We start from the raw sequence: 14,640 nt of genomic DNA on the forward strand, positions 1-14,640 counted from the left end.
TGTTCAGAGTGAAAAATTATCTCAGCATGCTTGTGAGGAAATGAGCTTTCCCGGATGTCAGCTAGCTGCAAACAGAGGAATCTGTCAGGAATTCCCAAGTCTTGACGAGGCTTGTTCCCTGGGAGAGGATAGGACTTTGCTGACTCTGGGTTTTGCTTGGGATTGGGTCGGAGCCCCCCACAGGCACCTGTGCTGGTTCACCTGTCTTTGCCTCAGCTGTGTTTCTACGTCCTTTGCTAAATAAGTTGACCTGATCTGAACACACAGGGTGTGTGTGAGTGGGGTCTTTCCCTGTCAGTCTGTTGGCTACAAAGCAGAATGATTGCAATTATGTAAAAATATATGCATGAAGAAAAAAAAAGACACTGGAATGCTATACCCTCATGTGTTGACTGTGAATTTTTTTTTATATCTTTATTTTTTATTTTTATGTGGTGTTGAGGATAGAAACCAATGCCCCACGCATGCCAGGCGAGCGTGCTACCACTTGAGCCACATCCCCAGCCCAACTGTGGATATTTTGGATGATAGGATTATGAGAATTAAATAGTTTTTAGACTTCTGTGTTTTCAAAGTTTTTTTTGTTTTCACTAAAAGGGTACATGGTCCCCTCTCCAAGTCCACTTGATTTTGGAAGCTGACTCTACCACTGTCTTACCAAATTTAGCTTGATAGTATTTTCTTAAGGAGTTTGGGATGGTCTTGATATATATTTATATTATATATATTACATATTTTACTTTTTGGAGGTTTTTTTGTTTGTTTTTTTTAGTATCAGAGATTGAACTCAGGGACACTTAGCCACATCCCCAGCCCTTTTCTATATTTTCTTTAGAAAGAGAGAGTCTCATTGACTTCCTTAGGTCCTTGCTTAGTTGCTGAGGCTGACTTTGAACTCATGATCCTCCTGCCTTAGCCTCCCCAGCTACTGGGATTACAGGTGTGTGTCACTGGCAGATGGAGCTTTTTGACACGTTTTGTATCATGTTGCTTTGAGCTTAAAAGAACACATTGGATAGTGTTTATTCCTTTTCATAGTGTTCTGGGAAAGTTTGGTATAAGAATTGACTATTTCTAGAAAGTTTAAAAGAACTTATCACCAGTAAAACCTAATCCTAGAGCCTTTTAGGATGGCAACTCTTTTTAGAGTTTATTCATTGGTATTTGTCCATTTTTAAAATCAGTTTTAACTTACATTTTCCAGACTGTTTTGCAATAGTTGTACAAACTTCTTGAGTTGAAGACTTGTTTCAGCTACTGTTGTTACTAACACAAGCACTGGGGCTATCATTTTGCCTCTGAATATAGCGATGCCTGCAGGTCATCATCCTTATTAGGCTGAGTTTTTATTTCCTTTATTTTCTAACCAGGTGGTGGTTGTAATTTTCAAACCTTTCTCTGTTCAAATAGGGATTTAGAGTGCTTTTCACCAGAAGATGACATTACACTGAGGTTCAAAAATCAACAGAAAGGGTTATGGCTTAGCATCTGTGAAAGTTTCAGAAGTCAGTGGCTCCATCCTGTAGGGGGCCTCAGCGCTCCTAGAAGGTGACATGGGAAAGGCCAGGGGGGCCAGGCAGGTGGCGCAGTAATGTGGGAGGTCCATTAGGTCGGACCTAAGTGATGTCTCTTTTCCCTGCTGATGCCATCACAGTATCTGGAATTCTTTCTGTTACAAACTGCAGTCCAGAGGTCCTCCTGCTCAGCCCACTGGACCATTTATGTTGTCCTATCAGGGAACGAGGAGTTCATGTCCAAATCACAATAAGCACTTTGGGATGTGGCCCAACCAAGGAGAAAGTTGACTCACAAATTAAGGAAAAATGCAACACTGTTCATTCATTGGCTCCCCACACATCTCTGGGCTTTTTGGTACTTTTTCCATTTCTAATATAGTGTTAATGACCAAGGACTATCAGAGAACAGTCTTCATCTCAGAACCAAAATATCTGAATGGGCTGGAGCCCTCTGGTCCTGCCTTCAGGTGGATGTCTTAGGGGGCAGGGGTTCTGTAAATATTACTGGGGGTGTAGCTCCACGGCTTATTTATGTCAAAGGCATGATGTAAGCTGGGAGATGTGATGGGCGAGGGCCCTGGAGGATGCTGGGCCTATCCCCCTGCAGTCTGCACTTCAGAAAGCCCTCAGTTGGTTTGGCCAGGTCACCTCTGCCCAGCACAGCCAGGAAAGGCCAACCTGTGGCTGAGTTCCCCTCTTGTCCTGGGCACTTTCTGAGCATCTGCCTTTTGGTGACACAGAGTGCCTCCCCTGGTGGGTGGTGCTATGGATGGCATTGAGATGAAAAGCCCTTCTTGGCCCAGAGAGCCCCCCCAAAGTGGGAAACCAAACAGCCTTCTCCTGGCAGTGGGGATAGGAGCTGTGGAGCGATCGGGGCCCATTTGTCAGAAATCTGGAGAGATCTGCTAGGACAGCACCTCCCCTGGCCAAGGGAGCTGAGAACACGGCCACGGTGTGCTCACACTCCAGCTGCCCACCACGGCTGGGTGCCCTCATGAACCGCCTTAGCAGTGCTTCGTTTGACCTACTCATGGGACACCTGCAAGCCTCTGACTTCCTCCCCATGCCTGTCCCTCATTGTAGTGCTGCGATGTAGCAGGGAATGTCCCTGCTTGACTGCTTTTCAGCTCTGTGGTCTACAACCAAAGACTGGGGTCTGGGGCCCCAGTGATGGGCTTCTCTCTAAACTCTGCTCAGCACTGAGACCCCAGCTCTTCTCTTAGGGGAGAGATCACATCTGCCAGACCTCCTGCACACCACAGGTCCTGTGCTTCAGCCCAAAGGTCCTCATGGACAGGGAGGACCCCCCTCTTGTGCCCTGAAGCAACCAGAGTGTTATAAAGCCATGAGCCATTTGATATGCTGCCACTCATGACTTATTTATTGAGTTCTTAAACTTATTTATGTGCATTTTCTGTTCCTGAGATAGAAACTACTGCTCTCATGGGAACTCTATAACCCATATGGTAGTCAAAACTTACCCAGGCTCCTTGACTATATATATTTTTTGATAGTACTCAAATATTCATTCAGTATCTTAATATTTTTATTAATTTTTAATTTGTTTTGATTAGTTACACATGACAGAAGAATGCATTTATGCACTTTGATGTATCATACATGGATGGAATATAATTTCTCATTTTTCTGAGTGTACACACTGCAGAGTCATATTGGTCATGTAGTCACATATAGACATACAGTAATAATGTCTGCTTCATTCTACTTCTTCCCTATCCCCACACCCCTTCCTTCCCCTCCCAACACTTCCCTCTACCTAATCTAAGGTAACGCTATTCTTCCCTAGTGTCCCCCACCTTATTGTGAATTAGCATCAGCATATTAGAGAAAACATTCGGCTTTGGTTTTGTGGGATTGGCTTTTTTCGCTTAACATGATATTCTCCAACTGCATCCATTTAATGATGAATGCCATAATTTCACTCTTCCTAAAAGCTGAGTAATAGTCCATTGAGTATATATACCACATTTGCTTTATCCATTCATCTACTGAGGAATATCTAGGTTGGTTCCATAGTTTAGCTATTGTGAATTGACATGGCTGCATTACTGTAGTATGATGATTTTAAGTCCTTTGGGTATAAACCAAGGAGTGGGATTGCTGGGTCAAATGGTGGTTCCATTTCGAGTTTTCTGAGGAGTCTCTACACTGCTTTCTACAGTGGTTGCACCAATTTGAAGTCCCACCAGCAATGTTTGAGTGTACCTTTCTCCCCACATCCTCGCCAACATTTATTGTTGCCTGTATTCTTGATGATTGCCATTCTGACAGGAGTGAGATGAAATCTTAGTGTAGTTTTGATTTGCATTTCTCTAATGATGTTGAACACTTTTTCATATATTTGTTAATCAATTGTATTTCTTCTTCTGTGAAGTGTCTGTTCAGTTCCTTAGCCCATTTATTGATTGGGTTATTTGTTTTTTGGGGGTTAAGTTTTTTGAGTTCTTTGTATATCTTGGAGATTAATGCTTTATCGGAGGTGTATGTGGTAAAGATATTCTCCCAATCTATAGGCTCTCTCTTCATGCTGAGATGCAGCTTTTTAATTTTAACCCATCCCATTTATTAATTCTTGATTTTACTTCTTGTGCTTTAGGAGTCTTGTTAAGGAAGTTAGATCCTAGGCCAATACAGTGAAGATTGGAACAAACCCTTCTCAATTTCAAGAGTCAAACAGACCACAATATAATAATACTGGGTAACTTGAATACACCTCTCTCTCTACTGGACAGATCTTCCCAATAAAAACTACATAAGGAAACTATAGAACTAAATAATAAAATCAATAATTTAGACTTAACAGACATATAGGGAATATTACAACCATCAACAAGCAAATATACTTTCTTCTCAGCAGCACATTGCTCCTTCTCTAAAATAGACCATATCTTATGCCACAAAACAACTCTTAGTAAATACAAAAACCAGAGATAATACCCAGCATTCTATCAGACCACAATGGAATGAAATTAGAAATCAAAATAAAATAAAAATACAAGCTACTGCAACAAATGGAGACTAAATAATACACTATTGAATGATGAATGGATAGTAGAAGAAATCAAGGATGGAATAAAAAAAATTCTTAGAGGTAAATGTGAACACTGATACAACATATCAAAATCTCTGGGACACTATGAAGGCAGTACTAAGAGGAAAGTTTATTTCATTGAGTGCATTCATTAAAAGAATAAAAAATCAACAAATAAATGACCTAACACTACATCCTAAAGCCCTAAAAAAAGAAGAAGAAATCAACACCAAAAGCAGTAGAAGACAAGAATAATTAAAATCAGAGCTGAAATCAATGAAATAGAAACAAAAGAAACAATTAAAAAATTGCCAAAAAAGTTGGTTCTTGGAAAAAATAAAATAGGTAAACCCATGGCCATGCTAACGAAGAGAAAAATGGAGAAAACTCAAATTATTAAAAAACAAGATGAAGAAGGAAATATCAAAATGAACACATCTGAAATACACAAGATAATTAGAAACTATTTTGAAAATTTATACTCCAATAAAATAGAAAATATTAAAGACATCAACAAATTTCTAGAGACATATGACCTAATCAAACTGAATGAGGAGGTCATGCATGATTTAAACAGATCAATCCCAAGTAATGAAATAGAAAACACCATCAAAAGCCCACCAACCAAGAAAAGCCCAGGACCAGATGGATTCTCAGCTGAGTTCTACAAGACTCTCAAAAAAGAATCAACACCAATACTCCATAAAACAGAAAAGGAGGGAACCCTTCCAAACTCATTCTATGAAGTTAATATCATTCTGATACCAAAACCAGACAAAGACACATCAAGGAAAGAAAACTTCAGACCAATATCCCTGATGAAGATAGACACAAAAATTCTCAAGAAGTTCTGGCAAATTGCATATAAACACATATTAAAAAGGTAGTGCACCATGTCCAAGTGGGGTTCATTCCAGGGAAGCAGAGTTGGTTCAACATATAGTAATCAATAAATGTAATTCATCATATTAACAGACTTAAAAACAAGAATCATATGATCATCTCAATTGATACAGAAAAAGCATGTGACAAAATACAGCACACCTTCATGTTCAAAACACTAGAAAAACTAGGGATAGTAGGAACATACCTCAACATTATAAAACTATATATGCTCAACCCAAGGCCAGAATCATTCTAAATGGAGAAAAATTGAAAGCATTCCCTCTAAAAACTGGAACAAGACAAGAATGTTCTCTTTCACCACTTCTATTCAACATTGTCCTTGAAACTCTAGCCACAGCAATTAGACAAAAGAAAGAAATTAAAGGGATACAAATAGGTAAAGAAGAACTCACTAATGTGGACTAGACCAGGGGGTAACTGGGGTGTGCCTTTGGGGATTTATTTGTCCTTGGTGAGCAAAGCTCTCTCTGCTTCCTGGTGGCCATGTCCTGAGCTGCTCTCCTCCGCCAGGCCCCTCCTCCTTGATGTTTATTCTCACCTCAGGCTCAGAGCTATGGAGTTAGCTGGCCGTGGACTGAACCTACGAAACCGCGAGCCAAAATAAACTTCCTCCTCTAAGCTGTGCTTGTCAGGTCTTATAGCCACAGCTGACTAAAGCACTTTTCAACAAGCGGAGTAAATTGTCAGTTTTTCTGGCCCTAGTCAGGCGCATTTAGAGAATTTTACCATGTAAGGCAGGATGGTGCATAAAGTTTAGAATCAGATAGATATGAATGGACATTTTGCCTCCTCTGCAGGCTGGCTGTGTGGCCTTGGGGAAGTTGCTTTATCTCTCTGAGCCTTGGTTGCCTCCTTGGCATAAAGGGCTAAAATAAAAATGTTGACCTCTAGTGTTGCTCAGTGAGCTAATTGAGAAAATATTCTTAATGTTCTTAGCCAATGCCTACCACGCACGTAGCAAGTGCTCAGTAAAAGTAGTTGATATTATTCTTTATTTTAAAATAATTGTGCTATTTCTTCCAACTTGGTAGCCTAGCTGCGTAGGAATTCCCCAGGTTTACTTAGATTCTTTTCATTTTTTAAAATTTATTTTTACTTGGTTGGTGCTGGGGATGGAACCCAGGGCTCTATTGCTGAGTCAGTCCCCATTCACCTGAGTTCCCAGCTTGCACTGTGCATCTAGTCATTTCGAAGGATTGTAAAATGTTCGCTCAGGAAGGAACCTGAGAGACCAGCTAGTCCAGTTTCCCTGGAAAGCTACGTCCCTTCTGTAAGGTGGATATTGCTGCAGGACAGGAGCATGGTGGCTTTCCCAGACCACACAGCAAATCAGAAATCTCACTGATTTCCATGAAACTGGTTGCATTAGTGCAAAGCTACAGGGATCACTTGGCAGCTCCTAAAACCTTGTCTGGCTCCTGAAAACCCTCCTCCTAACTCCAGCTCGCTCTGAACAAACCAATTCCATCTCTCTCCTGTGTTTAAAGCAAATAAAATGACTGCGGAACATGAGCAGCCTGCAGTGTTTAATTTGCATCTCACCAAGGAGCACACGACTCTGGTGTGATGAGCAGGAGAGGTTTTTATGGAAACCGCATCGCAGCGTCTGAGATGAAGACTTGCGGCCCGAGCAGCTCAAGCTGTGATCTTGTTAGCTGTCATAAACCAGGCAAGGACTCGCAGGGCGGTGGTGCACAGTGTCACCCAGGGCGTTCTGCAGGGAGTTCTGCTCCCAGGCCTTTTCAAAGGCTCTGTAACAGGGCATCCCTGAGAGATGAGTCTGGGGACAGGAAGAGGAACCGCAGCTCAAATAAGTGAAAACACAGGAAGGACGAGGTGCTCTCTCAAAGTCAGAAGCCTCAGGGAGGGACGTTAACGGGTGGTCACTCCTTGGAACTGGAGAGGAACCAACTGTCCAGTTCTTCCCTGAGGAACCTGCCCACTCAAGGCAGGGTGGGCGGAACGGGGGAGGAAGTGAGAGGTGCCACCAGACAGGCAGTCACAGACGTCTTTCTCATATAGACAGCTCCATTAATGAGACCCTGGACACAGGGGACCAGCCAAACCCGTCCCCAGGGTTCCTGGGTGACAGTGTGGTTGCCAGCGTGGTGATGTTGAGAGGCAGAAGATCATTAGAGGTGGGGCTTAGTGGAGGGTGATTACATCATGAGGGTGCTGTGCTCGGGAGGGACAAATGTCATTCTCCAAGGACTGGGTCAGTTACTGTGGCAGTGGGTTGTGACAGAAGACCAAGACCGGCCCCTCTCCCAGCCTCTTGTTTCTTTGCTCGCACACACTTCCCTTCTCTGCTTGGCCACCAAGCAGCTGGGATGCAGCTGGGGAGAGGCACATACCCAATGCTGGCGCCATGCTGTTGGACTTTCCAGTCACCAAAAGTCATGAGCCAAATCAACCTCTTTTCTTTACAAAGTACCTGGGCTCAGAGATTTTGTTACAGCAACAGACGCAGACTAAGACAATGACCAACAGGTTTGGCTTGACAGACAGGCCATCCCAGTGAAGATTCCAGGAAAGAATCATTCAGCCCAGGAAGCTGCACACCTGGACTCTAGACCTGGCTTTGCTAATAATTTCACCTCCTCCTCTGTTAAGAGATGGGCTTGAATTGGATGATTTCTAAGGTCCCTCTCACTTCTAAGAGCCTTCAATAAATCCCCAGTAGATAATTAAAAAAACGAATAAAATCTAATGATCCTCATTTTAGTTACTTATCTCCAGAACTAATACCAGAATTTCTAACTAGAAATCATGTTATTATATATTTTCAATTCTTTTCATTTTCCCATTCAGGCCCATGAATGTTGGGGACACCAAGAAAAAGCCCAGAGAACACTGGAGTCCGAGTCGTGGGTGATTCACTGCGCCTGCTTAATCCCGAGCCCACTGTAAAATGCTACCTTGAGTTTTCTTCCTAAATTTGCACATGGTGGTATCGGGTAACAGTTGAGCATAGGCCAAACTTCTGAACTCACTACCTCCAGGAGCCCAGGTGATTAAGAGATGGCCCCACCACATGAAGGAGTCAGCTCTGTACCTGTGGGATCTGCGTGCATGGATGCAACCAACCACGGATCAGAAATACTCACAAAAACAATCGGGTGTGTACTGGACATTCACCCACTTTCCTTGTCATTACCCCCTACTATGGGTCACAACATCTGAGCCAGCATTTACAGAGTTTTGGGTGTTCGAAGCAATCTAGAGATCACTCAAAGCACATGGGGGGACGGGCACAGGTGCTATGAAAACATGATGCCGTTTTACATGGAGGACTAGAGAGTTGCTGGCCCTCGTCACGGATGCTGGCGCCCATGGGGTGGGTCCTGTGGGCACCGAGGGAGGACCGCGCTGAACCTCTGAGACGCCAGCCGCTGTGCTGTGGGTGGAGGTTTCCTATCTGCTGTGTGTAAGGTGATTTCAAGCCACAAGGCTGCAGCCGGGCTCACTTTCGATTGTGGCTTTAGGTCAGTGAGGATTTTTCTGCTCCTGTGAGTTCTGACTCTTCCTGCCTTACTGTGCTGGGCTGCGCTCTCTACTGGCTCTTCCGAGAGGGGTGGGGTCAGCCAGCACAGGGTTAGCCCATGTCCTCAAGAGAAGAGAGGGACCCCAGGTGCGGTGGTGCACACCTGTAATCCCAGCAACTCTGGAGGCTGAGGCAGGAGGATTGTGGGAGTTCAAAGCCAGCCTCAGCAGAATTAGCAAAACATTTAACAACCCAGTGAGACCCTGTGTCTGTATAAAATATTAAAAAAGGGCTGGGGATGTGGCTCAGTGGTTAACACCCTGGGGTTCAATCCCCTATTAAAAATATATTTATAGAGTGGAGGAGGGGGAGAGGGGGAGGGGGAGAGGGGGGAGGGGAGAGGGGGTGGGGGAGGGGGGGGTAGGGAATAACAAGTACCAAATTCCGTGATCTGATTTTTACTCCTCCTTAAGAGACCAGAGGGAGAGGGAGGAAGGGTACAGGTTCAGGAAGGAGTCTCTGGAGGCAGTGGGACCTGCTGGGCTCTAAATACCGAGTCAGAATTCTCTCTCAATCTCCCTGGGTAAGAGGGTAAATCCAGATAAAGGGGGAGGAGAGGGGAGAAGGGAGATGCTGGGATTCACAGGTGTGTGGGGGAAGCTGAAGCAGCCTCAGGCCGAGGCGTGGAACTCCTGATCCTTACTTTGATTTTATAAAGCCCAGCACCAGTTAGCCCCTCTATTTGGATACTTGGGTGACAATGCATGGAACTGAACAAGAACAGATGAAAAGTGACGGCTGTCCTATATCACATGGAGCTGAAATTATATAATAGATTCTCAATATCTATGGACCCTGTGAGTACCAAGTCCCTCATATAAAATGCTGTTGTATTTTCATGTAACAGCCTCTTGTACACTTTGAGTCATCTCCAGATGAATCAGGATACCCCAGACAAGGTAAATGCTCGGTTCCACTGTATCATTTAGGGAATATGGACAAGGAAGAGGTCCACACAGCTTCAGCACAGATACAAGTTTATTCTTCTGAATATTTCCATCCAAGGCTGGTTGACTCTGTGAGTGCCAAACCCGCAGAGGCGGAGGACAGAACCCATGTAGAGTTCAAGTAAGATCCCATGGAGCAGGGCTCTGAGAGAAGCCACAGGACTCGGGATCTCCAGCCCAACTTGGGTGCAGCGGCTGCTGGAGTGGACGAAAAATGAGGACACTGTCAGGGGTTTCTCCTGTGACCACTATTCCCTCCGGGGGACGCTGGGGGTGGGGTGCTGCTGATTGGAAATGACACCCACACACAGAAGCTGGGAGTGGGCCCCACCTGCCAGGCAGAAATTACAACGAGGGTCTTTTATTCAAGGGAAGGAATGGCGGGTAAAGCCAGGCCTCCCTCTGTTTCTTTAAGGTGTGCTGCAAACAGGAAGGTGGTTTATGGCAGCTAAGAGGGAGAGAGGCGGGAAGGTGGTGGAAAGAAGGGGGGTTGAGATAAAGTGGAGTGCGGTCAGTACAGGTATTAGTATTCTGCGGATCATGCCAATAAGGCTGGGTTCTGTGACTCCCAGCTGGACCATCACAGATAATGGGAGCCACCCTGCTCTCAGAAATGAGCTGCCCACTATAAGGAAAAGCACCGCCATACTGTGGAACAGGCCCAGAAAGCTCTCCGCCCAGCCTGGCCTCAGTAGGGTCAGAAGGGCGGGGTGCACCACGGTGGGGACGAGCCCGGCCACAGTGGGGACGCTGAGGAAGAGGCAGGTGACTCAGAGGAACAGAGAGCCAGACCAGCAGCTCCCTGGGGGGAGGGTTGTGGTTCAACTCTCTGATCAAAACGACCCTCTTCAGACAAAGGTAGTCTCCTTTTGAAGGAGCTCCCAGGAGACTTTTGGTGGCTGGAGGGATAGGGGACAGGAGGCAGGCACACCTGCCAGTGTGGCTCCGTTAATGCCAAGGAGCATGAAAGCATTTGGCACCTTGGAGTATCCAAGTGACAGATGGATTTTAAAGAAACACTCCTTAAGAAGATTTTAAAACCTTCAAAGATAGGCCTTTCCTGATGCCAAATAAGCACAATGACCAGCTTCCCCAGCCCTGGAACCAGGACCTGTGGCGCCATTTGCAGGAAACGAAGCAAAAAGGAAATGTTGAGTCATTGGTTCAAATAGCAGGTCAAAAGCGTCATTGACACCCTAAAATATAGAGTCTTCCTTTCCTCCCTGATCTCTTAATTGGTCACAGGAGTTTTATTTGTTATTTCATGTGAAACTCTCTGGGTGCTGGATGCTCTTGGGGTAAGCAGAGACCCTCACAGGCCTCGCCCTGCAACTTGGGCACGGTGTCTACCAGCTGCTGCGTCCCCTTCCAGCCAGCTTAGGAAAGACATGGGGTGCTCTGGCCAGTTTTAGGGAGGTCAGGCCAGGCATCTCCGCACCCCATGTGTGGTAGGGCAAAGTGGAGACCTGAGCCGTTAAGAGCTGCCAGGCTGTGGTTTGGTACCCGACACAGCAGCTCTGCACACTGACGCTGAATCATGGAGGCTGGCAGTGGCTAACAGGCACCTGTAAGTGATAACCACAGTAGTGGAAGCAGGAAAACAAAGCAGTGGGGACAGAAGAATCCCCCTTTAGGTGTAGTGCAGTAAAAGTCTCTAAGCTGTATCAGCTAAGGGTCCCTAGGCTGTTGACAAGCTGTATCCACATAAAACATGTAGAGTGCACCCTCTGATAGAATTGCACCAACCCTCTTGCCTTGGTGTACCCCAAACTTGCTTATGGATAAAGTGCTGTGCTCAGGGCTCAGACTTTGGGAATTATCCCTCTAGGCCATGGCACCACTAATAAAGTGTTGCTTCCAGATCTGGGAGTCCTGACCCTCATTTCTCCCTACAACCAACCAACCTGGGAGGAAAAGGCAGCCCCCAAGGGTGCTGTGTACTGCGGTGCACTCAGCTCCTGGACCAGGACACGGGTAGTTCATCCCTACCCAGCCACCCATGGGATGTGCCATTGCGCAGCTGACCTGAGGCAAAACATTGCCGTCATTCCCTGGCAGAGGTGCCCTGCCCCAGGCTGGCATGCACCCACTCCCCGTCAGAGCTGCAGGGTAACATGAGTCACTGGAGGGTGGAAAGAGGAAGGCTGCATGGGGCCAGGACACTGGGTGAGGGAGCTGGCTGCTGAGAAGCACCCCACGAGAGCAGAAGCTCCATGGACCAGCGCATGCGCCACTGAACGGTTGGACCTCAATTACAAAACACAAATCCAAAGAGGAAATAATAAGAATTTCAAGATGGCATGCAAGGCCATGAAGTCAGGTGGGGGTCATCTCAGCACAGGGCCCTGCTAGACCACACAGGTCACTGGTCCTGCTGGGAGCCACAGGTTTCTTCTACTTTGTCTTCCTCTAAGAATAAAGGCCCCATGCACAGGTGGGTGATCATCCAGGATCGTGAGGTTGCAGTCTTCTGAGGGGCCGGTCCTTCCTATAATCTACCCACCACTCAGCTGCCTGAATGATCCCCACTTGCTCACTGGTGTACAGGTGGAGAAAATCTCCCAGACTCTCTTCAGGTAACCCAGGTGCTGACGGTTTTGGAAGCTCAAAGCTACTCTGTAGACAGGATTTTAAATAAGTTGGAGTCCTATATAATTAAAATAATTTTGAATGAAAATTACCACTTTGGTAATTGCTATTCTATTATAATATTTACTCCCATTTCCATGGCGTAACTTATCTCATTAATTACTGCTGGAAGACAGTTAGTCAATGAATAATTAATTAGATGAGATAACCAAGGGAGCAACAGTACTTAAGAAAAAGACTTTGAAAGAAAGCATCACCCCCACCCAGTCCTGTTAATGAGAGCCCCACAGTGCCAGGGTCAACTGCTAGGCGTGAGCCCCATAGCCTGTCACCTGTTGTGAGCAGAGGTCAACAGAAAAATCAGACCTGGAGTTAACAGTGGCTTTTGCTTTATCCAAACAGACAGTTCTTTGCACGAATAACTCAGCAAAAATACAAATTAGAAATAGCATCCAAAGGTCAGCATGGAGCAGGGGCAGCTGCTCAGGCTTCATAGAAAGTAGGGATCTGATGTTTTCCATCAGAGCCTGGTGAGGGGAGGAAGCAGGAGCTTAGCCAGAGGCCTTCAAGCTGCAAATGGTTCCCCCTCCACCCCGGTTTCCACACTTCAAGCCCAACCAACACTGAAGAAAATACAACACACACTCCACACACAGAAAGATACATGCTTGCATGGAAAATCAAGGAGTGGCTGTGTAATATTTTCACTGTAAATATGGTGCTTATTCTAGTGTGTGTGTGTGTGTGTGTGTGTGTGTGTGTGTGTGTGTGTGTGTGTGTGTTGGTGCTGGGGTTCACCCAGGGTCTCTCAGATGCTAAGCACACACTCTATCACCCAGTGGCACCTCCAGCCCTGTCCCCCAATTCTGTTGTATGAAAATGAGTTTTCAAGGCAGCTCTCTGGAAAGGTAAGGCAGGATTTTGATCTGAGTTGCATCCATCATTTGTGTGTGTGTGTGTGTATATATATATATATATAGAGAGAGAGAGAGAGTCCTTCAAGATCTTGACATTTTCTTATGCAATTTCCAACAAAGATCAAATAGTTTTACTGAACATATTCTTTTTTTTTTTTTTTTTTGTACCAGGGATTGAATTCAGGAGCATTCGACTACTGAGCACATCCCCAATCCTATTTTGTATTTTATTTAGAGACAGGGTCTCACTGAGTTGCTTAGTGCCTTGCTTTTGCTGAGGCTGGCTTTGAACTCGAGATCCTCCTGCCTCAGCCTCCTGAGCCACTAGGATTATGGGTGTGTGCCACTGTGCCCAGAGAGTGTTTTCTTCTTAATGGTCTTTGTGGAGGCTTGCCAGGTGAAATACAGGGCATGCAGTGAGAGCTGAATTAAGGATCATTGATAATAGGCAATGTTAGGAATATATTCATACCATAGGATTATTCATTGTTCCTGGATTTCTGTCTGCTAGATTTGGCAACTGTGGGTTTGGATCTTTCTTATTCATCCAGTGCAAAAATGGATGGTACTGAGCACATATGGCACCAAGCACAGAGAAGCGTATGTGGATGAGTGACTTAAGAAAGATGGATGACATCTGGAAACGGCTTCGCCATTAAGTAATGAGTGGGAGATTTCCCACTTGAGTTTCTGCAAGATGTCTTCCGGGCTGGATGACAGGATTCTAGATGGAGTGACAGGTGAGAAGATTAATTACAATTAATCAAAGATTGGGAACTTTGGGGCCCTGGGAATTCATATTTCAAGTTTGCAGAGCCACATTTGAAAAGCAATGAAATGCAACAGACATTGTGATGGGAGAAAGAGTCAGAAGATAAAAGAGAAGCGGTGGAGAAACATCCACTGTATCTTCAAAGTCACAAAATTCAGGGTCAAAATACTTTCCTTTAGAGCTTTTGGATGAGTTCAAAGGGATGAAAAGCAACACTGATATGACCACCTTTCCAATGAAATAAAACCTATTTATGTCTTGATGACTGAAACACCCGGCAGCTAATTTTGAATTCTGCAGTGGCCACCTGAAGAGACTAGAATTTCTACTAAAAAAATGTACCAAGTGCATTGATTCCGGGCAGGTGCTGAGTTACAGAGGGGTCTTCAGTGCGCA

This window comes from Callospermophilus lateralis, unplaced genomic scaffold, assembly GCF_048772815.1.
Source record: "Callospermophilus lateralis isolate mCalLat2 unplaced genomic scaffold, mCalLat2.hap1 Scaffold_123, whole genome shotgun sequence".
Classification (NCBI taxonomy): Eukaryota; Metazoa; Chordata; class Mammalia; order Rodentia; family Sciuridae; genus Callospermophilus; species Callospermophilus lateralis.